Source organism: Stegostoma tigrinum, chromosome 9, assembly GCF_030684315.1.
Source record: "Stegostoma tigrinum isolate sSteTig4 chromosome 9, sSteTig4.hap1, whole genome shotgun sequence".
NCBI classification, from domain to species: domain Eukaryota; kingdom Metazoa; phylum Chordata; class Chondrichthyes; order Orectolobiformes; family Stegostomatidae; genus Stegostoma; species Stegostoma tigrinum.
This window is the reverse complement of record NC_081362.1, coordinates 8,477,437-8,500,615: the sequence shown is the minus strand read 5'-3', so window position 1 is coordinate 8,500,615 and position 23,179 is coordinate 8,477,437. Positions and strand designations below refer to the sequence as shown.

Below are 23,179 nucleotides of genomic sequence, written 5' to 3'. Positions count from 1 at the left end.
TGCAGATTTGAGCACGAGAAAGAGAGAGAGAGAGAATTTTCCTTCAGTAAGTACTTATCCTAGTTACTTGTGTTGTTTTTTCATCAGTTACCTGCATGTACTCTCCACCTTTCAAATGCAGTTCACCTGGGAATTTGATTTTCTGATGCCTTTTTTTTGACTCGGTGCCATCTGTATTATTTACTGAGTCCAACAGAAAACAGTGAAAATTGGGATTGAAAATACCAACAGAAATGGAACATCACTGGTGGCAAGTGACACTAAAATAAATTGCGAATAATTGCTCATTACTTGCATCAGGTTTTTAAAGACCAATTAAACCTGTTTGTTTCGTTATTGAACAGTTCTCTGTTGCATGCTACTGAAATAAATCAGGTGCTGTTTAGACTTGTGGGACAAATTTGAATTTAAAACTGTTGGACCCTTGTGGATACTGTGACACTTCACTGGGATAGTAAGCTATTTGGAATTCAAGCCTTGATTTTCCTAGAGTCATCAGGAAACTTTTAAAGATTCTAGCAAGTATGCAGAATTCCCCGAATTAGACCCAGACTGACACAAACTACGTACATGATAAGATTAGCTATTTCTTACACATAAGTAGATTCTAAATTTGGATAAAGAATTATGAGCTGTTAGCTTACAACTTAGTTGCAACTGTAACCCAATTATTAAACCCTTCCTGTAAACCCACACACACATGCAAAATAAAATGTGGGGTGCTGTGGTTGGACAGAAATTGATGTACAGAAGGATCTTGGGGTTCAAGCCCGGAGCTCCCTGAGAGTGGCCACGCATTTAGACAGGATGGTAAAGAAGGCATATGGCAGTGCTTGCCTTTTTTGGTCAGAGAATTGAGTACAAGAGTCAGGATGTCAGATTGCAGCTTTATAAGCTTTGGCTAGGCCGCACTTAGAGTATTATGTTCAATTCTGGATGCCACATTTCAGGAAGGATGTGGAGGCTTTGGAGAGGGTGCAGAAGAGGTTTACCAAGATGCTGCCTTGATTAGAGGGTATGAGCTATTAGGAGAGGCTAGAAAAACTTGGATTGTTTTCTCCGGAGCAGCAGAGGCTGAGCGGAGACTTGATAGAAATGTATAAAATTGTGAAATGTATGGATACGGTTGGTGTTCACAATCTTTGTCCCAGAGTTGAAATGTTTAAAAATCGGGGGCATGCATTTCAGGTGAGAAGGGGAAAGTTCAAAGGAGTTGCGAGGGGCAAGATTTTTACACAGTGAGTGGTAGGAGTCTGGAACAAACTGCTGGGTGGTGGTAGAGGCAGATATGATAGCAGTGTTTAAGGAAGTTTTAGATAAGCGCATGAATATGCAAGGAATGGAGAGATATGGACCGGGGCAGGCAGAAGCAGCTAGTTTCATTTGGTGTCATGTTTGGCACAACATCGTGGGCCAAAGGGCCTGTTGCTGTGCTGTATTGTTCTATGTTCTATGAAAGACTGGGAAGGCAGTTCAGTGGTCCCTGTCCACTGGGTTTGCCAAGATGATCATTTTGCTGATCAGAACACTGCTTCTCAATCCTCCTTCTCCAGATACTTTCACCTGTTTGCATGAGACACAGGGTGACTGGTTCAGACTCATAAAGGTCTCTGCTTTGTTAAAGTCACAACTTACAAAGACTGTTGAGGGGACATAAACTGGCCACCTTCAGACGTTTACTCCAGCAAGAAAAAGCTCTGTCCCCTCTGAGCTATGATAGCTGCTGACTCAAACATTCGGACCTCCTAGCTGTCCAGTGATCTGGAAGCCAATCACATAGATGTTGGCAGGCAGACGGCCTTTGGCATTGGTCTGTGGATTAGTGGCTGGTTATCAATCAGCTACATGTCACTGATCGAATCTCCATTCACACATGGCCGTTTGGGTCCAAATTGTCTCTGCAATTTTCCCAATGTTTGAAGGAGCAGCTGTGTGAACAACACTTGGAATGAGTAACTTGCTTTTTGTAAAGTGCAACAATGCCTTCAAAAATCCTGTGCTTTTTAACCAGTCATTGTCCCCTTTCAGTCCTGAACCTAAAGTACAGAAACATGTAAAAAGATGCAGTCATTCTAATGCTTGGCTTTGTATCCAGTCTGATTCTTCCCTCTTGAAGCCAACAACGCCAAACTATGTAGCTGCTCTATGCTCTTAAATGCTGGGAAGTGACAACACAGATCTAGGCTTCTTGTCTGCCTTGAAATAGTTAGCTTTCCAATGAAACAGAGCATCATTGATTCCATGCGTTTGCTTGGTTTATTACATGAACCTACACTGGAGAGGTTGGGGGTGGAGGAGGGAGGAACAGATGATGGCACAGACATGATGGGTAATGCAGAGATCCAGGCTCATGTTCTAAAGGACAGATCACCACCACCCCTCACCTGACGTGGCATGCAATGTTACAGAAATCATGCCCGCTACCTGAAGGCTGCCTTCACATCCATCCCTGCGCGTGATCGCTGAGTGAAAGGTGCTCTTGCTGAAAAGATGAAGGTCTCCTGCTCCTAAGACAATGGGACCTATCCATATCCTGCGACCGTGAGATTAATGTGATGTGAATAGACGCACTCCTTCATTCTAGTCTCTCGTGATATCAGGGCATCAGTTTTCAAAGTGGATAAGCAGTGGTAAACTGGATGCGTTGTCCTTGGGTTCACATTGGTATAAAAATAAAACCTGCATTCTTCCAAAAACTAGGTTACACTAGTTGTAGAAAAGGCCGCTCCTGTCTCTACAGCAAGGATTGCTTGATGTTAGTTACCTCCTCCACCACTCAGAATAGTTGGGTGTTGCTGTGTCTTCTCAGGACTTTCTTGCTCTAATACCCCATCCATAATCCACTAATATTCTTCAGCAGTGAGTTGAATGATGGTTTGTGAATAGTCAGGGACATAATTTGCGTTTTGCATTGCTTTGGATAATGGTCCTGATATTTCCTGCAAAGATCCATTCTGGCACTTAGCTATGTAGTTGCATAATACTTTGGAAGGGCAATTAAGGTTCTTTATTCGTTGTTCTTATTTCCTCATTCTGTTTCTTCATAAAAGGAATGGCTTTGCGCTCAGATGAATATTTTCTTGGCTACATTTCTGCTTGTGAATTTCTTAAATCAATGCCTTTGAAGTTCTTTCCTATTTCTGCTGTTGGTGCTACAGATGTGTAGATGGAACTGCTCAGAATCTCTTGTTGGAACAATGTGTTTTGCTGCTTAATTCGGAGTTTTGCTACCATTAGAATCCCTTAACTCAATGTATTATTGTATATGTGCAGCTCTTCCCTTAATGTACACTTCATTTCTGACACTGCCTTGACACATAAAGGCCTAATATGGCTACAGTGGGTGCCTTCTGGAGGACAGGGATTTGATGATCCTCCAGGTGGCTGAGAGCTTGGCATATTTGAGCTGTGGGAGCAGGTGGTCCCCTGAGCAATGAAAATTAGAGCAGCAGTTTCTGTGGACTCCACTCCACTCTGACTGTTTGCTTCCCCTCCAGGGAAAGCTTTCTAAGGTTCCAGCAGCAAACTTGTAAGAACCTACAGATTTGAAGGAGGAGTGGGCCACTCTTGCCCTCGGGCCTGCTCTGCCATTCAATAAGGACGTGTGGACCTGCCCATTCTACTACCCCTTTCATCCCCTTGAACATCAAGACACACTTGACTGAGTGCTAATACCCTAAATTCTGTGCCTTGCCCCAGTTCTCCCCTTCTTTGTGAGCTCCCCAACAGATGACGAGCAATGCATGTAATGCCAGACAGACATGCCCAACAAAAGGGACCTGAGGGGCAACTTTTTCACACTGAGGGTGGCGCATGTCTGAAACAAGCTGCCAGAGGATGTTGTAGAAGCTGGTACAATTCTAACATATAAAAGATATTAGATGGATACATGAATAGGAAAGGTTTAGAGGAATATGAGCCAAATGAAGGCACATGGGACTGGTTCAGTTCAGGATACCTGGTTGGCATGTATGAATCGTACTGATCTGTTTCTGTGCTGTGTGACTGTATGAGATGCCTTGCCTCATAACGAGAGATCTGCTCATTGGCCTTCAATTATAGAGTCATGGAGTCATGCAGGACAGAAACAGACCGTTTGGTCCATGCCGAACATAACCCCAAACTAAACTAGTCCCACCTGCCTGCTCCTGGCACATATCCCTCAAAGCCTATCCCATTCATGTATCCATCCAAATGTCTTTTAAATGTTGTAACTATACCCACATCCATCACTTCCTCAGGAAGTTCATTCCGCACATGAACCACCCTCTGTGTAGGAAAATTTTCCCTTCGGCTTTTTAAAATCTCTCTCTTCTCACCTGAAAACTATTCCACCCAAGTCTTGAAACTCCCCTTCTGAGAGAAAAGACAACTACCATCAACACTATCTGTAACTTTCATTATTTTATAAGCTTCTATCAGGTCACCTGTCAACCTCCTATGCTCCAGAGAAAAAAGTCCTGGCCTCTCCAGCCTTTCATTATAACTCACACCTTCCATACCTGGCAATATCCTCGTAAATCTCTTCTGAACCTTCTCCAGCCTGGTAATAACCTTCTTATAACTGGGTGACCAGAACTGGACACAGTAGTTCAGAAGAGGCCCCATCAATGTCCTTTACAGCCTCAACATAATATCCCAACTCCTATACTCAAAGGACTGAGCAGTGAAGGCAAGCGTACTAAATGCCTCTTTAACTGTCCAGTCAGGCAACATCAGATGAGCAGGAAAGTCGACGTTTCAGGTCCAAAACTGGGACATTGAACTGACAGTCTTGTCCATCTCTCAGCCAAGTTTCTATAACAAGTATAACGTCCCAGTCTCATGTTCTTAAACATGCCCTGAGTTCGTCAACCTTATCTGTAAGACCCTTTGCATTGAAATAAATGCAGTTTAGTTCTTCAGGGTTACGACGCACTCCGACTCTCTCTTGTCTATCCTTTCTAATTGACGTGTTCTCTCACATTCAGAACCTACCGCATCAATTCTTCCATTTACACTGCTGCTTAGAATTCCTCCATTCACCTTCTCCATCAGTGTGAAGTCTCCCTTAATAGAACGAGGACACAAGAACCAGGAGCAGGAGTTGGCTATTGGGCCCTTCGAGCCAGCTCCACCATTCAATCTGATCATGGCTGATCTTCTCATTGCCTCAGCTCCACTTACCCAAACCCTCTCACAATAACCATTGCTTCCTTTACTATTCAAAAGTTGTCTATCTTAGCTTTAAAAACATCCAATGAGGAAGCCACAACAGCTTCACTGGGCAGGGAATTCCACAGATTCGCAACACTTTGGGTGAAGAAGTTCCTCCTCAACTCGGTCCTAAATCTGCTCCCCTTTATTTTGATGCTATCCCCCTAGTTCTAGTCTCACCCACCGGTGGGAACAACCTCCCTGCTTCTATCTTATCTATTCTCTTCATGTTTTTGTATGTTTCTATGAGATTCCCCCTCACTCTTCTAAATTCTAATGAATATAATCCCAGTCTATTCAGCCTCTCCATGTAAGCCAACCATCTCAACCCTGGAATCAACCTGGTGAACGTCCTCTTCACCCCCTCCAGTGCCAGTACATCCTATCTCAAGTAAGGAGACCAAAACTGTCCATAGTACTGTAGGTGTTGCCTCACCAGCACTCTACACAGCTGTAACATAACCTCCTTGCTTTCAAACTCAATCCCTCTAGCAATGGCGGATAAAATTCCATTTTCCGCCTTACATGCCTGTTGTACCTGCGACTCTATCTTTAAAGACACTCCAACTGTCCAACTACCTGAATCCCTGAACAATACTCCCAGCTCCTCAACCATTGATTTATCTCCTTTCACCTTTAGTTCCTTGCCTCGTTTGAGTTTGGCATTGGGAGTAAACCAGAAATTACTACTTGTAAGGTTTTTTTAAACTTCTACCTAACCTCTTAAATTCAGTCTGTTAATATGTCATTCTGACCAATGTGTCCACCGATTTATGGCTTCTCAATCTTACTTTTAACAATATGCATGAAACGTTCAGATACGTCTTTAATCCTAGCAGCAGGAAGGCAACAAACCATCCTAAATTTACACTCACACTGCCACAGAATCTCCTGTCTGTGCCCCTGACAGGAGAGTCCCCTATAACAATAATTCTACAAAATCTAGTCAAATGCGGCTCAACATTAGAATTATTCCAAGCGTCCATTGACTGGCCCTTCCATTTTCCTTGGAGCGATTAACCCCTTCAACTGTTCCAAGAACCGAATACCAATGTGTTAAAGGAATACCCAGTGGAGACGTACAGTGGGTATGAATCAAGGGATAACTGAGACCCCCGCAAAAGAAACTGCATTACCAGCCCCACTGTGTCACCGCTCTCTCTCTCTGACCAAAGTGACAGGCATCATAGTTCATCTATTTAATAGCCCTGTGTGTGAGGCTGCAGTCCATTCGCAGGCATTAGAGGAGGCTGTGATGAAGCTTTTCCTTGCTGTGCTCTCTGAATCCTGCACTTTACACAGCAGTTCCAGTGGCCATGGCCCTTCCATGCTGATTGATTTCTTTGTTTGAGGCCATCGGAGAGTTCGGCCGGAATTAGGATTGTGCTGGCAGTTGCTAATTACTTGTTCAATTAAAAGCATTGCTGGTGGATACTCCAAAAGTGGAGGAATTTGTTCCAAATTTAAAAAGTGCATTAGAAATCAGTTGCTATAGCTTTGGAGTCAATGTGGTTATAGGTTGATGTTTTAGTGCAGTAGGTGGAATGGGAAGCGAGGACTCTAAGGAGATGGGGAGAGCAATTACGTTTTAAGCAAGCATGAACAAATTCTCTGTCAAAGTGGGGGCATTGCAGTTAGCAATAACTCAGACTTGAGAGAGGGAAGGGCTGTGGTCATTTACACCTAAAGCAAGCCTTGCATGTGGTCGATGAGAAATGTTATCAGTAACAATTGCTGCGGAATTACTCAGAGATACCGCAGAACTCGCCAGGAAACTGGGTTCGATTCCAGCCTCAAGCGACTGTGCAAAGTCCACATAGGCAATCTCCCCGTGTCTGCGTAGGTTTCCTCCGGCTGCTCCGGTTTACTCCCACATTCCAAAGATGTGCAGGTTAGGGTGGATTGGCCATGTTAAATTGCCCAGAGTGTCCAGGGCTGTGTTGGCTAGATCGATTAGCCATGGGAAATTCAGGGTCACAGGGTAGGGGGTGGGTCTGGGTAGATGCTGTCCAGAGGGTCGGTATGGACATGTTGGGCTGAGTGGCCTGTTTCCAAACTGTAGCGATTCTGTGATTCTATAACTTACAGCGTGACTCTTGAAGATGTCCGCAATCAAGTGGTGCCATCTTAACTCTGCTGTGCTTTTCTCATGAATGTTACACATCAAATTCACTGAAAAATAGTTCATAATGCCATTATCAATGAAACATTAATGGCTTCTGAAGATAGAGACCATATAGAGTCAGAGATCTGTACAGCATGGAAACAGACCCTTTGGTCCAACTCATTTAAGCTAACCAGATATCCTAAATTAATCTAGTCCCATTTGCCAGTGTTTGGCCCATATTTCTCTAAAACCTTCCAATTCATGTACCCAACCAGATGCCTTTTAAATGATGTAATTGTACCAGCCTCCACCACTTCCTCTGGCAGCTTATTCTGCACACACACCACTCTCTGCATGAAAACGTTATCCCGTAGGTCCTTTTGAAATCGTTCCCCTCTAACCTTAAACCCATGTCCTCTAGTTCTGGACTCCCCCACTTCCGGGGGAAAATGACCCTTGTCTATTTACCCTATCCATGTCCCTCATGATTTTATAAATCTGTATAAGGTCACCCCTTAGTCTCCAATGCCCCAGGGAAAAGAGCACCAGTCTGTTCAGCCTCCCACTTTCGATCGAACCCTCCAACCCTGGCAACAGGTATAGTTGTAATACTGCTAATAAAGTTCATCTAGAGTTTTACAAAATTTCCTTCAGATGTTAACCTCGTCCATTCTTCCCCAAAACGCCTCCTTGGTCACTTTGTTAATATTTTTGCATCATCCTGGATTTTGCAGTCAGTGGCTAAGTGTTACCATTTGCCACTGATTTCAAAGAAAATTACTGTCGTCCAAAGATCTCATATGGTGTAGATTTCCCCTTTCTTGATGTTGGTTTCAGTCTGGAACCATGTCAAGTGGATCTCCAAGCATCAAGTTCTTGGCTTTCTCCCCATACTCTTTGATCCTTTTGGCCCTTAAAGCTGTACCCAACGCCTTCTTGAAAGCATTCAGTGTTTTGGCCTCAATCTCTTTCCGTGGAAGAGAATGCCACAGGCTTACCACTCCCTAGGTGAAGAAATTTTTCCTCATCTCAGTCCGAGATGGCCTGCTTTGTGGTAGGGGGTGTGGCTGAGGATGTAGCAGCAGCTGACAATGAACTAAGTATCTGCTCTTGGGCACAGTGTATTGTGTGAAAAGAGGTTCAATCATAACTGGTTATGCAAAGTGTGTTAATCTTGGAGAATCCCTGCATTCTAGTCTGGTTAATGATTGCTACAAACAGGGCTAGGGCCTGCGGGAAGCTGGGAAATCAGAAAGGAAGCCTTTGTAACAAAGAAAGTTCGAATTTTTTGTTTCAATTAGAAGTAAACGCTTCACTTGAGCAGAGAAAGAATGATAGTTTGTTTAAGATCATCAGAAACACAACTCCAAGCAACCCTCGCAGAAAATTCTAACGCAGAAAGTTCCAAAGGAACACAGTTAAGCAGAATCTATGTTCGTAGGCTAAACACTGCCCCCTAGGTTGTTTTACTGGATTGCAGACTGTCCTGATATATCTCAACAGCGAGGATTTCAGAATAACACACAAACCCTCTCGTTGGGTTAAGTTGTTTGTTTTGTTTTTATTACATCAACAAGTGATCACAGTTTTTTCAGAGTGTAGAAGTTACAGGTTTCTCATTATCCCAAGTCACAAGTAGAAGCACCAACCGTAGGGGCAGACTGGTACAGAATTTCAGAAGTTGGCTGATGCCAACTGGATTGACTCTTTTGAGTATGATTCAACTTGTTCATTCCATTATTTAATTTTCAAATGTTCTGTGTTAAGTGAAAGATGGTATTCATAGCTTGCCCAAGCAGGTTATCAATTCATAAATAGTGGTGTAGTAGTGAGCATAGCTACTTCCCAAGCATTTGACCTGGGTTGGATTCCTGGTTGTCAGTATTGTAGGGGTGGTACAGTGGCTCAGCGGTTAGCACTGCAACTTCGCAGCACAAGGGACCTGGGTTTGATTCCACCCTCGGGTGACTGTCTGTGTGGAGTTTGCATGTTCTCCCCGTGTCTATGTGGCTTTCCTCAGGGTGCTCCAGTTTCCCCCACACTCCATCGCTGTGCAGGTTAGATGGATTGGCCATGCTAAATTGTGCGTAGTGTTCAGGGATGTGTAGATTAGGTGGGTTATAGGGGGATTGGTCTGGGTGGGATGCTCTGACGGTCGGTGTGGGCTTGTTGGGCTGAAAGGCCTGTTTCCACACTGTAGGGATTCTATGAAATCCTTCTGATGCACTAATGACGGGTGCAAGGAGCAGGATAGAGTCCTGATTAGCCACGTTCTGGAGAGAAATTACAGCTCCACCATCACTACCCATTGGCCTGGACTACAGCAGACATGAAAAAGTGTTCATTGCTATTAGCAACTCAGAGTCCTTGGTTGGTGTGGACAGTGCCCTGCATCAATAACTTTTTAAGTCACTTCTAATAACTGTTCATGCATACAGTTCTGGTCACTGCATTATAAGAAGGATGTGGAAGCTTTGGAAAGGGTGCAGAGGAGATTTGCTAGGATGTTGCCTGGTATGGAGGGAAGGTCTTACGAGAAAAGGCTGAGGGACTTGAGGCTGTTTTCGTTAGCGAGAAGAAGGCTGAGAGGTGACTTAATTGAGACATATAAGATAATCAGAGGGTTAGATAGAGTGGATAGGGAGAGCCTTTTTCCTAGGATGGTGACGGCGAGCACGAAGGGGCATAGCATTAAATTGAGGGGTGAAAGATATAGAACAGATGTCAGAGGTAGTTTCTTTAAGGGAATGGAACGCTTTGCCTGCAACGGTAGTAGATTTGCCAACTTTGGGTACATTTAAGTCGTCATTGGATAAGCATATGGACGTACATGGAATAGTGTAGGTTAGATGGGCTTGAGATCGGTATGACAGGTCGGCACAACATCGAGGGCCGAAGGGCCTGTACTGTGCTGTAATGTTCTATGTATAGGGTTCAATTCCCGGAGAATAGAACCCTTGGTGTAGATTCAGAGTTTCTTGTTCTCCCCATGGTGGAGATTTCAGTTCTGTGATTCAGAACTGCCTTCATGTAGAAAGCTCACAAAGATGACATGTTAAGTGACTCCAGTTGTGAAAATTTAGAGCAAAGCTTTTGGACTGATTTTTCAGTAGTTAGTTTTCCAATCTGAGTTTAGCCCATCAAACAGGGCAGAGGGTGGTGTAGTGGTAATGTGACTGGGCTTAGTAACCCCACCCTAATGCTTTGGGAGGACATGAGTTCAAGTCATGCCATGATGCCCGATGAAATTCGGTAAAATAAATTCCGAATTGAAATCCGGTTTCCAATTGTAAAACCTCATCTGCCTAACCTTTCGTGAATAAAAGCTGTCCTCCTTACCTGGTCCAACCCGTAGCGATGTGATTGCCTGTTAAAGACCCTCTGTAATGTCCAAGCGAGCCATTCGGTTGAAGTGCCAATGAGACAGGCAACAATTTCTAGCGATACACACAACGTGTGAAAGAGGAATGAACATCACACGTCTTATGAATTGATTGCGAATCCTGACCATGTGTAGCTGGCCTTTCCCATCTACTGAGTGATTAATGTTGTCTTGGTCTAATTCAGCTTTAATCTGTGATGCCTGAGCAGATTGAACAATAATATTGGAGTCAGTGGGTAGTGTAAAGGAAGCCTTAAAACAATCTTGAATTTATACAGCATCTTACACATCCTCAAGGCATTCCACAGTGCCCTGCATCAATAACTTTTTAAGTCACTTCTAATAACTGTTCAATTAAAATAAATATATCTCATTGCTTGAGAACCATACCGTGCTTGGGAAGAGTTTTGCAATTAAACTTGCTGATGCAGTATTCTATTGCTAGATGCAAGATTTGACATTACGTATGTGCTTTGTTTATTAAAGAAACCGCCTTGCACAGGAGATTGTCACAAAACCTTTTTCTCTTAATCATTATTCTCTTGCAGAAGAAAACAACCGATGACTCATTCGGCAAACTAGGACACATTAATCCAGGCATACAGTTGTTGTTTGGTAAGCAATTGGTTTTTATTCCAAATAGATTATCATAAAACGTAGCAGTAGCTGAGCAATACTGAATGCAAGAATTCCTTATGGCATGTATGTCTTCACCTTAGGCGTACTGCTCCTGTAACAGTGCTGTCAGTGGACACTGCTCCTGTAATAGTGCTGTTAGTGTACACTGCTCCTGTAACAGTGCTGTCAGTGTACACTGCTCCTGTAACAGTACTGGCAGTGTACACTGCTCCTGTAACAGTCCTGGCAGTGTACACTGCTCCTGTAACAGTCCTGGCAGTCTGCACTGCTCCTGTAACAGTGCTGTCAGTCTGCACTGCTCCTGTAACAGTGCTGTCAGTCTGCACTGCTCCTGTAACAGTGCTGTCAGTCTGCACTGCTCCTGTAACAGTCCTGGCAGTCTACACTGCTCCTGTAACAGTGCTGTCAGTGCACGCTGCCCCCCTGTAACAGTGCTCTCAGTGTACGCTGCCCCCCGTAACAGTGCTCTCAGTGTACGCTGCCCCCCCGTAACAGTGCTGTCAGTGTACGCTGCCCCCCTGTAACAGTGCTGTCAGTGTATGCTGCCCCCCTGTAACAGTGCTGTTCTACTCGTGCTATATCACTGGCATTTTACTTGACAAAGGGGTAATTACTCAAGTTTGTACTGTGTATCAGGCATGGGATAAATCAAATCCAACTAGATACAGCCTTACCTGTTCAGTCTCGGTTGTCAGTACAGTGATGGGATGTCTTATTAACAGTGCTATCAAACAACAATCTGTTCAGCTATAACCTGCTCTCTGATGCCCAGTTTGGTGTCTGCCAGAACCACTCAGCTCCTACCTCATTACAGCCGTGGTTCAAACAGAGAGAAAAGAGCTGAACTGAAGAGGTGAGGTGAGAGTGACAGCCTTTGACATCAAGGCCACGTTTGACCGAGTGCGACTTTGAAGATTCCGAACCAAACTGGAATGAATGGGAATCTCAGCTGGTTGGAGTCAAAGCTGGCACATGGGAAGATGGTTGTAGATGTTGGAGGTCAATTTCCTCAGCTCCAGGACATCTCTGCAGGAGTTCCTCAGGCTAGTATCCTCGGCCCAACCATCTCTGACTGCTACTGAATCACCAAAGTGTTCTGATGCTGAAGGTGGGCATTTGGCCCATCATAAAACACCTTCCCTCCCTCATAAAGTAGAAATGTTCAATGGTGATTGTGCAATGTTCAGCACTGAATGTGGCTCATCGGAAAATAAACCAGTCTGTATCCAAATGCAACAGGGCCTGGAAAGTATCCTGGTTTGAGCTGACAAGTGGCAAGTTCCATTCATGCCACACAAATCCTAGGCAATGGCCATCTCCAACAATTGATATTCAAGAGCATTACCATCATTGAATTCTTCACTATCAGCATCCTGAAGGCTTTCATTGACCAGAAACTGAATTGAACCAACCATAGAAACACATGAGCAGGTCAGACTCTAGGAATCCTACAGCAGGTAGCTCACTTCCTTACTCCTAAAGTTTATTTGCCAATGTACAAAGCACAAGTTGAGAGTGTGATAGAATACTCCCCACCTGCCTGGGTGAGCACAGCTCCAACAATACTCAAGAAACTTGATGCCCTCCAGGACAAAGCAGCCTGCCTCATTGGCACCACATCCATTACCATTCGCTGCCTTCGCCGTTGACACTCACTGGCAGCAGAGTGTGCCATGTATGAGATGTTCCACAAAAAGTCTCCAAGGCTCTATAGGCCGCACCTTCCAAATTCATGACCACGACCACCTAAAGAGACAAGGGCAGCAGATACATGGGAATGCCTCCTGCAAGTTGCCCTTGAAAGCGCCCACTGTCCTGAGTTTGAAAGATATCACCATTTCCTCAGTGTCGCTGGGGCAAAGCCAAGAAACTCCCTCCCTGATGGCATTGTGTGTACACCGAAACGAAACAGACTGCAATGAGTCAAGAAGGCAGCTTAGCCAACCTTCTCAAGGGCAATTACAGATGGGCAGTTGGCAAAGCCCACAGTCCATGAATTTAACACAAAAAGCAAGTGCGGTCCTACATTTGACATCTTTTGAGCAGTCAAGATTCATGCCCTATAGAGAACTTCCAACAGCATATGGTACATCGGCACTGCATGGAAACTGCACTGCGGTTCTGCCTGGTCATCATTCAGCTGTTGGGTTTCACAGGGGTTACTTTGAGCCGGCGTGAATTAGTGCACACAACTTGACTGCGGGATTTTGGAAAGCCTGACTAAAATCCTGTTTTTGTTCTGTGCTATTTAAAAATTGTTTGAGAATGATGACAAATTATGGTAAATTATTGCAACTTTAGTGTCTAGGTCTCGGTCTAGGAAGCAAGTAAAAGAAAAACTACTGTGAAGTTCTTCCAACGTGGCAATTTGAAAATGAAATAAAGGTACTGACCTGTCAATATTCAGGCACAGCTTCTACTGTCATAAATAGCAAGAAGCATCTTTTGTTGCCACCGTGACAAATCAAGACACAAACACCAGTCTTGCTGAAATCATCATGAAAGTGGAAACTATTGAAACAGCAGCACAGGCTTGGCCAGCATTTATTTCCTATCCCCAGTTACCTAGAGGGCAGTTGAGAGCCAGTCATATTGCTGTGGTACTGGAGTCATGTATAGGCCAGACCAGGTAAGGATGGCAATTTCACAGAACGTACCACTGTGCAGCGCAGGAACAAGCCCCTCGACCCATGATGTTGTACCGCACATGACACAAAGCCCTTCTGCCTGACCTTAGACCATACCTCTCCATTTCTTGCGTATTTTTCTGTTCTACTAAAAGTCGCTTAAACGCCCCTATCGTATTAGCCTCCACCACCACCCCTGGCAGCATGTTCCAGACCTACCACTCTTTGTGTAAAAAAACCTGCCCCCCCCGCCCCATCTCCTTTGCACTTTTTCCCTCTCACCTTGAATGCATGCCCCCTAGTATTAGACATTACAACTCTGAGAAAAATATTCTGACCACCAACTCTATCTATACATTTCATAATTTTATAGATTTCTATCAAGCCTGTCCTCAGCCTCTGCTGCTCCAGAGAAAATGAGCTTTTCTAGCCTCTCCTTATAGCTCATACCCTTCTTTGATTTGATTTGATTTATTATTGTCACATGTACCTAAGTACAGTGAAAAGTTTTGTTTTGCATGTAGTACAGGCAGATCGTAACATACAAGGTCATACAGATCATAGGGTGCTTAGACAGAGCAAGGTATACAGGGCTATGGCTGCACAGGGGGTGCACGAAAACAAGAAGAACATTAGAACTGAAATTAGAAAGATCTGTTCAAAAGTCTATCCAGCAGAGAAGAAGCTGTTCTTGAACCTGTTGGTACCTGTGTTTAAGCTTTTGTATCATCTGCCTGACGGAAGAGATTGTAACTGTGGTGGGAGGGGTCTTTGCTGATGTTGGCTGCCTTTCTATGGCAATGAGGCATGTAGATGGGAGGACTTGAGAAAAGTCTGTAAAATTGAGATGCGTGCATAGGGTTGACGGTTAGAATTTCTTTTCCCCCAGAGTTGAAATGTCTAATACAAGGGGCATGCATTTAAGGTGAGAGGGGGGAAAGGGGGATGTGAGGGGCAAGTTTTTTTGCACAGAGAGTGATAAGTGTCTGGAACATGCTGCCCGGGGGTGCTGGAGGAGGCAGATACGATAGGGATGTTTAAGGAACTTTTAGATACCCCCTAATGTGGGCAGCATCTTGGTAAACCTCTTCTACCTTACTTCTCTATTTTTCTACTTATTCTACTCACAAAGGTAGAGCTTAAATTTTTAAACTTTGTCTTTTTACTACTTTGTACCTAAGTTTTTTGTATCTAGGTACCTTCGAATTCCTGTACTTCTACATGGAGCACATGTGACAGTAAAATCTGAATCTGAAAGTCTAAAACCATGAGGCCACTACCTCCCCATGTGCCAAAACCCACACGTCAACAGTGACAGAGAAGAGTCACAATCAAGCGTAGGCTTCTGAAAATTTGTTGGCCTTGAACATGGGCATGAGAGAAAAGCAATAATAAGCCATTGAAACCCCAGGGCGTTAGGTTATTGTGAGTTTTGTGTTCATAGTGGATGGAAACCCATAAAAGCGGAGCCTATCTTTATAGCCCCATTATTGTAAAAGTTTTATCGCTGTCGGTTTGTCTCAAAGCATGACACAGCTTGCTGACTCATAATGTCAGTTAAACCGAAGTAAAGTACCGCAGATGTCAGAAATCTGAAATAAAAGCACTGCAGTCAAATTGGTTTTGAAATGTTCCTCTCTCTCTGCCAGATCTGCTGACTTTCTCCAACACTTTCTGCTTTTAATTCCAGCATGGTTTAGTATCACAATGCGTAGGGGAGGTCCTGTGTGAGAGTTGGATCCTCTCTGGAATCATTTAGTCCGATAGCTCCACATCCATCTCGAAACTCCAATCCTGAAGACCAACCTAAATGTTTACAGTACATTCAGGAAATTTGAGCTCAGGGTCATGTCATCTGCTTTCTGGGGGCAGCAATCTGCAGAACTGCTTCTCTGACTTTTACCAGTTAGGCCTTCCCTCACTTCCCATCTCCATTGTTTTGTTCTGTTCTGTTCTGGGATTTACAAATTCCGTCTCTGATTCAAGTTCACTCAACACATAGAATCCCTCCAGTGTGGATAGAAGTCATTCAATCCATTGAGTCCACACCACCCCTTCAAGGGCATGCCACCCAGGTACACACCCCTACTCTATGCCTGTGGGCCCACATTTCCTAATCCACCTAGTGTACACATCCCCGGACACTATGGGCAGTTTAACATGGCTAATCCACCCTAAGGTGCATACCTTTTGACAGTGGGAGGAAATAGGAGCACCCGGAGGAAACCCACGCAGACACAGCCCACACAGTTACCTGAGGCTGGAATCAAACCCAGGCCCCTGGCTCTGTGAGGCAGCAGTGCTAACCACTGAACCACTGTGACACACAGGTCTGCCTAGTATCTTGAATCATTCCTTTCTTACTCCTGTCTCCCCTTTTTCATTCCCTGCGTGCTTCCCAGCATTTCAGTGTTGGCTTCCCGGTGAATGTTGTATCTGTTTTATGGTCTTGAGGATTTTCAGGAATATTTATAGACAACAGTGGGTGTTATTGCTTTCACCTTGTGATCCCTCTGGATGCATCACAGAACTGTGTGGCCAAGGAGGTTTGGATAAGACACAGGCTTCTACCAAGAGAGGTAATGGGGGATTACCATTTGCGGGAGTGGGGATGATTCATGTGGTTTTCATCACAGGGTCTTTCCTTGTTGGGCTGTGATTGGACTGCTTATGCATTACAGACCAGTAGTCACTCTAAGAATGTTGCCATGGCAATCAGTGATGTCAGGCAAGTGCTGCAACATCTGTGTGCTCTTCACAAGAAAGGTCAGATTGTTTTCTACTGAAACAGAAACCGTTACTGTGTCAAAAATTGAATGGAGTGTTGGTGCATTGTACATCAGGATGAGTTCAGCTTTGATGTTTAATTTGTCCAATTATTTTAGCCTTGCAGTTGTTGCATTTTTGCATGCGTGTCACAGCTACCGTAACTGTGGTGACGAACAGGAACTTTCATAATTGTGGGTATTCGAAGACTTTTCTGCTTGTGCACCGGCTAAATATTGATTTTCGACCGTGATCAGCCACTCGGAGTGTGTTCCGAGCGGTCCACAGACGGTCCTGAGTTTGCTGCCTGAGCAGTCAGTGAGATGGCACAGTGCCCAGTGAAAGCTTAGAGTGTCTCCATGCTGTTGCTGTTGTATTACATCAGTCTGAAGGTCCTTCGCATCAAGCTGGGTGCTCATTGGGTGTCAAGGAGGCTCCGCTATCCTCCGTTAATCATTCTGCTCTCCACCCAAAAGTAGTGAGTGGATCTCAGCTTTAATCATCTGGCTGGGTTTGGAAACTGACTGTCAACCAAAAAACGCAAATGCCAATCCCTACGTGCAGAGATGTGCAGGTTAAGTGGATTGGCCATGCTAAATTGCTTCATATTCCTCAGTGACATGTAGACCGGGTGTTTTCGCCTTGTAAAACACAGTGTCACAGGGACAGGGTAAAGGAGGTTGGTCTGGCTGTGTCAGAGGGTCAGTGTGGATTTGTTGGGCTGAATGGCCCGCTTCCACACTGTAGGGATTCTGTGATTCTTTTGAAGTGTCCGTGGTGCTTTTTCATGCCTTCACAGAATGTTGGAATGCCTGACAAGGCCAGATTTTATTGTCCATTCCATATTGCTGGGTGGCTTACTGGACCATTTCAGAGCACAGTTAGCACAGTCAGCCATATTGCTTTGGATCTGAAGTCACGTATGCGCCAGGACGCGTAAGGACAGCAGATTTTCTTCCCTAAACAAAGGATCGAGAGTAGGCCACTCAATCCATTGAGTCTGCTCTATCATTCAATAAGATCATGGCTGATCCGATTTTGATCTCAAATCTACATACTTGCATATCCTTGGTCATCTTTAATTCTGCTGAAGGAGATGAGTGAATGTAGGCAGGCAGGGGAATGGTTTAATGATTTTATCGCTAGGCTGTTACTCCAGAGACCCAGGTAATGTTCTGAGAACCTGGGTTCAACTCCTGCCACGGCACTTGGAGAGTCTAATCATGACCATGGATCCATTTCTGACCATTGGTGAGGAGGAACACGTCTGGTTCAGTAATGCCCTTCAGGGAAGGAAACTACCATCCTTACCTGGTCTGGCCTACATGTCAATCCAGACCCACAGCAATGTGGTTGACTCTTAACTGCCCTCTGGGCAATTAGGGATGGGCAATAAATGATGGTCCAATCAGTGTTGCCCACATCCCATGATTGAATTTAAAAAATAAGAGCCAGATGGGTTTAATGACAATTGGTATGGTTGCCATCACTGAGACCTGCTTTCAACTCCAGTCCTGATGAAGGGTCCCGACCTGTAACGTCAACCTTCCTGCATCTCTGAGGCTCCCTGACCTCCTGTGTCCCTCCAGCTCCACACGATATCGACACTTTCAACTCCCTGTCTATTAGGTGAATTTTAATTGTACTTGGTAGAATTTGAACCCAGGACCGCCGGCCTTTAGAATACCAGACCAAGGACACCACCACCTCCCCAGTTACTCTTATCCTTATGGATTCAGTTGTTCTGCAGAATGACTAACTACCTCATGTTCCTCCAATTTTCCTCCTTCAACAGCCAGCTCAGTAGTATTGCTTGGGCTTTTTGATGGAGCAAAGGGCCTGTTTCTGTACTGTACACCCCTATGATTCTATCTTACCAATTTAGTTGTCAACAAGCAATAGATTCTCCTCCCAACTCTGAAAATTCCCAGGATCCCCCTTGGCATGACGTTCCCCTTCCTAATCTGTACATTGGTAACTTCATGCAGATGTGGAATTGTGTTCGTTGTTGAAAGCTAACTCTCCTTTTCCGAACTTCTTCGTTGTGTCATCAGGGCTGCTTGTCCCACTCGCAGTCTTGTTTGAGCCAGCATTGATTGGGATTGGGATTTGGAAACTGCAGATTCAGTAACCCTGCCAACACTGATCTGCACCCAGTGATGGAAAAAGAGCACGCGAGGCAAGGTTTCTGCTTTTGATCATTATCCCGTGACCCCTGCTGAAAGCTGTCAGCAGATGTAGGATGAGGAGAGGATTAGGCTGGGCTGTTAGACCATAGGAAGCCATGGAGCTCAGAAGTGGATACTGCACACAGTTGGGTAAGGCTTGGGGGAAAGAACAGGGTCAGGAGGGCATTAAAGAAACACTAGTGTACAAGGAACTGGAGAATAATTCCAGCACTTTGAATCAATCGCTTGGCTCTTTTGTATCAGCTGTAGCTCAGCTGTTTGCATTATCGCCTCTGCATCTTAGGATTCCAAATTCACGTCCACTGCAGGACCTAAGTGCTGAAATTGAGGTGAACACTCTGATGCAATACTAAGGGAGTGTTGCACTGTTGAAATTGCCTTCTTTTGGATATGATGCTCAATCAAAATTCATCTTTGGGCGCGGCACGGTGGCTCAGCGGTTAGCACTGCTGCCTCACAGCACCAGGGACCCAGATTTGATTCCACCCTTGGTTGACTATATTTGTGGAGTTTGCACATTTCTTTATTTTTTCCCTTTGTTCATTCACAGGATGTGGGTGTTATTAGCTGGGCCAGCATTTATTGCCTATCCGTAATTATCCAGAGGGCAATTATGAGTCAACCACATTGCTGTGGGTCTGGAGTCACATGTAAGGATGGCAGTTTCCTTCCCTAAAGGGCATTAGTGAACCAGGAATGGATTCATGTTACCATTAGACTTTTAATTCCAAATATTTATTGAATTCAAATTCCACCAGCTGCTGTGGCAGGATTCAAACCCAGGTTTCTGGAATAACAGCTCAGTGATAATACCACCAGGCCATCATCTCCCCTTCTCCCTGTGTCTGTGTGGGTTTCCTCCCGGTGCTCCAGTTTTCTCCCACAGTCCAGGGATGTGTAGGTTAGGTGGATTGGCCATGCTAAATGGCTCTGAGTGTCCAGCAATGTGCAGGCTTGGTTGATTGGCCATGGGAGATGCAGGGGTAGGGTAGGGACTGGTTCTGGGTGGGACGCTCTTCACAGCGTCAGTGTGGACTCAATGGGCCAACTGGCCTGTTTCCACTCTATAGTGATTCTAAAAAAAAAGATTTGCCTTGTGTGGGAGATGTAGAAAATGCTACGGCACCAATTTGTGGAACAGCCTGTGTCCTGTCCAACATTATCCCTCAGTCAACTTCATCAGTGCAATTTCCTGGTCATTATTACATTGCTGCCTGGGGGATTTATCTGTGTTCAAATTGGCTGCCATGTTTTGTGCTTCACAGCAATGACTACATTTCGAAAAGTACTCATTGACTATAATGTGCTTCTGACATATCTGGTGCTTTAGTAGCATGTGAGGAGGAGGATTAGCTCCCATTTTTATAACTCCCTTTCAGTAGATCACAACAATTATTATTATTTCTTTCTTGACATGCAACGATCATAGTTCAATTAAAACCTAGTTTGTTCGAAAATTATAGAACATAGAACGTTACAGCACAGTACAGGCCCTTCGGCCCTAGATGTTGTGCCGACCTGTCATACTGATCTCAAGCCCATCTAAACTACACTATTCCATGTATGTCCATATGCTTGTCCAATGACGACTTAAATGTACCCAAAGTTGGCGAATCTACTACCGTTGCAGGCAAAGCGTTCCATTCCCTTACTACTCTGAGTAAAGAAACTACCTCTGACATCTGTCCTATATCTTTTACCCCTCAATTTAAAGCTATGCCCCCTCGTGCTCGCCGTCACCATCCTAGGAAAAAGGCTCTCCCTGTCCACCTTATCTAACCCTCTGATTATTTTATGTTTCAATTAAGTCACCTCTCAACCTTCTTCTCTCTAATGAAAACAGCCTCAAGTCCCTCAGCCTTTCCTCATAAGACCTTCCCTCCATACCAGGCAACATGCTAGTAAATCTCCTCTGCACCCTTTCCAAAGCTTCCACATCCTTCTTATAATGCAGTGACCAGAACTGTACACAATACTCCAAGTGCGGCCGCACCAGAGTTTTGTACAGCTTCACCATAACCTCTTGGTTCCGGAACTCGATCCCTCTATTAATAAAAGCTAAAACACTATATGCCTTCTTAACAGCCCTGTCAACCTGGGTGGCAACTTTCAAGGAACTGTGTACATGGACACTGAGATCTCTCTGCTCATCTACACTACCAAGAATTTTACCATTAGCCCTGTACTTTGCCTTCCGGTTACTCCTACCAAAGTACATCATCTCACACTTGTCTGCATTAAACTCCATTTGCCACCTCTCGGCCCAGCTCTGCAGCTTATCTATGTCTCTCTGCAACCTACAGCATCCTTCGTCACTATCCACAACTCCACTGACCTTAGTGTCATCTGCAAATTTACTAACCCATCCTTCTACGCCCTCATCCAGGTCATTTATAAAAATGACAAACAGCAGTGGACCCAACACCGACCCTTGCGGTATCCCATCAACCACCACCCTCTGTTTTCTTTCAGCAAGCCAATTTCCAATCCAAACTACTATGTCTCCCACAATCCCATTCCTCCGCATTTTGTACAATAGCCTATTTTGGGGAACCTTATCGAACGCCTTGCTGAAATCCATATACACCACATCAACCGGTTTACTCCCATCTACCTGTTTGGTCACCTTCTCAAAGAACTCACTAAGGTTCGTGAGGCACGATCTTCCCTTCACAAAACCGTGCTGACTATCCCTAATCAATTTATTCTTTCCTAGATGATTATGAATCCTATCCCTTATAACCTTTTCCAACACTTTACCAACAACTGAGGTCAGGCTCGCTGGTCTGTGAATAAAGAACATGAAAAAAATGGAGGTGATGACAGGGATTAAAGAATGAAAAATGTTAAAATGATTGATTTGATTTGATTATTGTCACATATACCCAGGTAGAGTGAAGTTTAGTTTTGTGCTCAGTACAGACAGATCATACCATGCAAAGATCATACAGTGATTGAACAGAGCGAGGAATACAAAGTTACAGCTGCAAAGAAGGTGCACATAAAGCAAGATCAGCATTAGATTTGAAATTTGCGAGGTCCATTCAGAAATCTGATAACAGCCGGGAAGAAGCTGCTCTTGAACCCGTTAGTACGTGAGTTTAAGCGTTTGTATCATCAGCCTGATGGAAGAGGTTATAATCGGGCTTGAGGAGTCCTTGATGATGTTGGCAGCCTTCCCACAGCAATGGGTGGAAGGGTGGCTTGCGTGATGGTCTGCGCTGTGATCGCAGCTCTGTAGTTTCTTATGGGGCAGTTGCCGTATCAAGCTGTGATTGATCCATAGAGAATATTTTCTATGGTGTATCTGTAAAAGTTGGTGAGAGCCCTTATGGACGTGCTGAATTTTCTTAGCCTTCTGAGGAATAAGAGGCATTGTTGTGCCTTCTTGACCCTCGTGTCAGCGTGGGTGGTCCGGGACAGATTGTTAGTGATCATCACTCTTAGGAACTTAATGCTCTCAACCATCTCCACATCAGCTCCATTGATGTAGATAGGGGTGTGCCCAGCTCTCTGCTTCCTGAAGTGAGAAAGGAATAAAACGATAAACAGAAACTCGGAGGCAAATTGCTGTGGAGGAAATCAGCAATTACCTATTTTGACCATGCTGTTATACAGGAAATTCCACAAAGAGTACGCTACTGAATTAGATTAGAAAAGGTCACAGAATTGGCAAATAAGAGTACATCAGACCATACTGACACCACTGTATTTTGGGAAAAGTTTTAAACTCCTTAAAGAAGTATTGGTCCCTTTTCTGGCCCTCCTGCAAATTTGTAAAGTTTGCATCCGAAAGGGAGCAGCAAATGTTGGAAGTAAGCAGCAAGTAATTCTGGAGGAACCTGTGGACATAGTACAGAAGCAGAGTTAACATTTCAGGCCACTGAATGTCTGTTAAAACCCCACAGATGTTGCCTGATCTGTGAAGTATTTTCAGCATTGTCTGTTTTCAGCCCAGATTCCAAACATCTGTAATATTTTACATTTGTCCTTCAAAAGATGCGGGAAGTTAAATGTTCCCACTCCGAATGACAGCTCCATGTAATGACCTAGATGGGTAATTCACTGTCAGAGCTCAATCTAAATGAAAAAATTCCCAGTTGTAGAAAAAATGACGAACATTTTCAACTGCTTATTGCTGACATTGGAGAAGATTGGCATTATCTTCAGAGTGATCTGAAATTTGTGTGAAAAGGTACAACCGCCACTGGATTTCCCTTTCATTTCAATTACTCTGGGCAGAAATTTATAGGGAAGTTTGAGGTGGCTTGTC

At 44.3% G+C, this 23,179-nt stretch overlaps 1 protein-coding gene across 18 annotated transcripts in view; it reads left to right on the top strand.

Moving 5' to 3' along the window:
* Nucleotides 1–23,179, top strand: part of LOC125455166 (1-phosphatidylinositol 4,5-bisphosphate phosphodiesterase beta-4) — a 477,523-nt gene that overhangs the window by 136,571 nt on the left and 317,773 nt on the right. For 15 of the 18 annotated variants that reach the window (XM_048536853.2, XM_048536849.2, XM_059648335.1 and 12 more), the window contains one exon: nucleotides 11,234–11,300. The exons of 2 other annotated variants lie outside the window; for them this stretch is intronic. The gene's annotated coding sequence lies outside the window, so the exon portion shown is untranslated. Of the gene's footprint in view, nucleotides 1–28; nucleotides 47–11,233; nucleotides 11,301–23,179 lie in introns of those variants that run through there. One more of the 18 variants, XM_048536851.1, reaches the window with a different exon arrangement.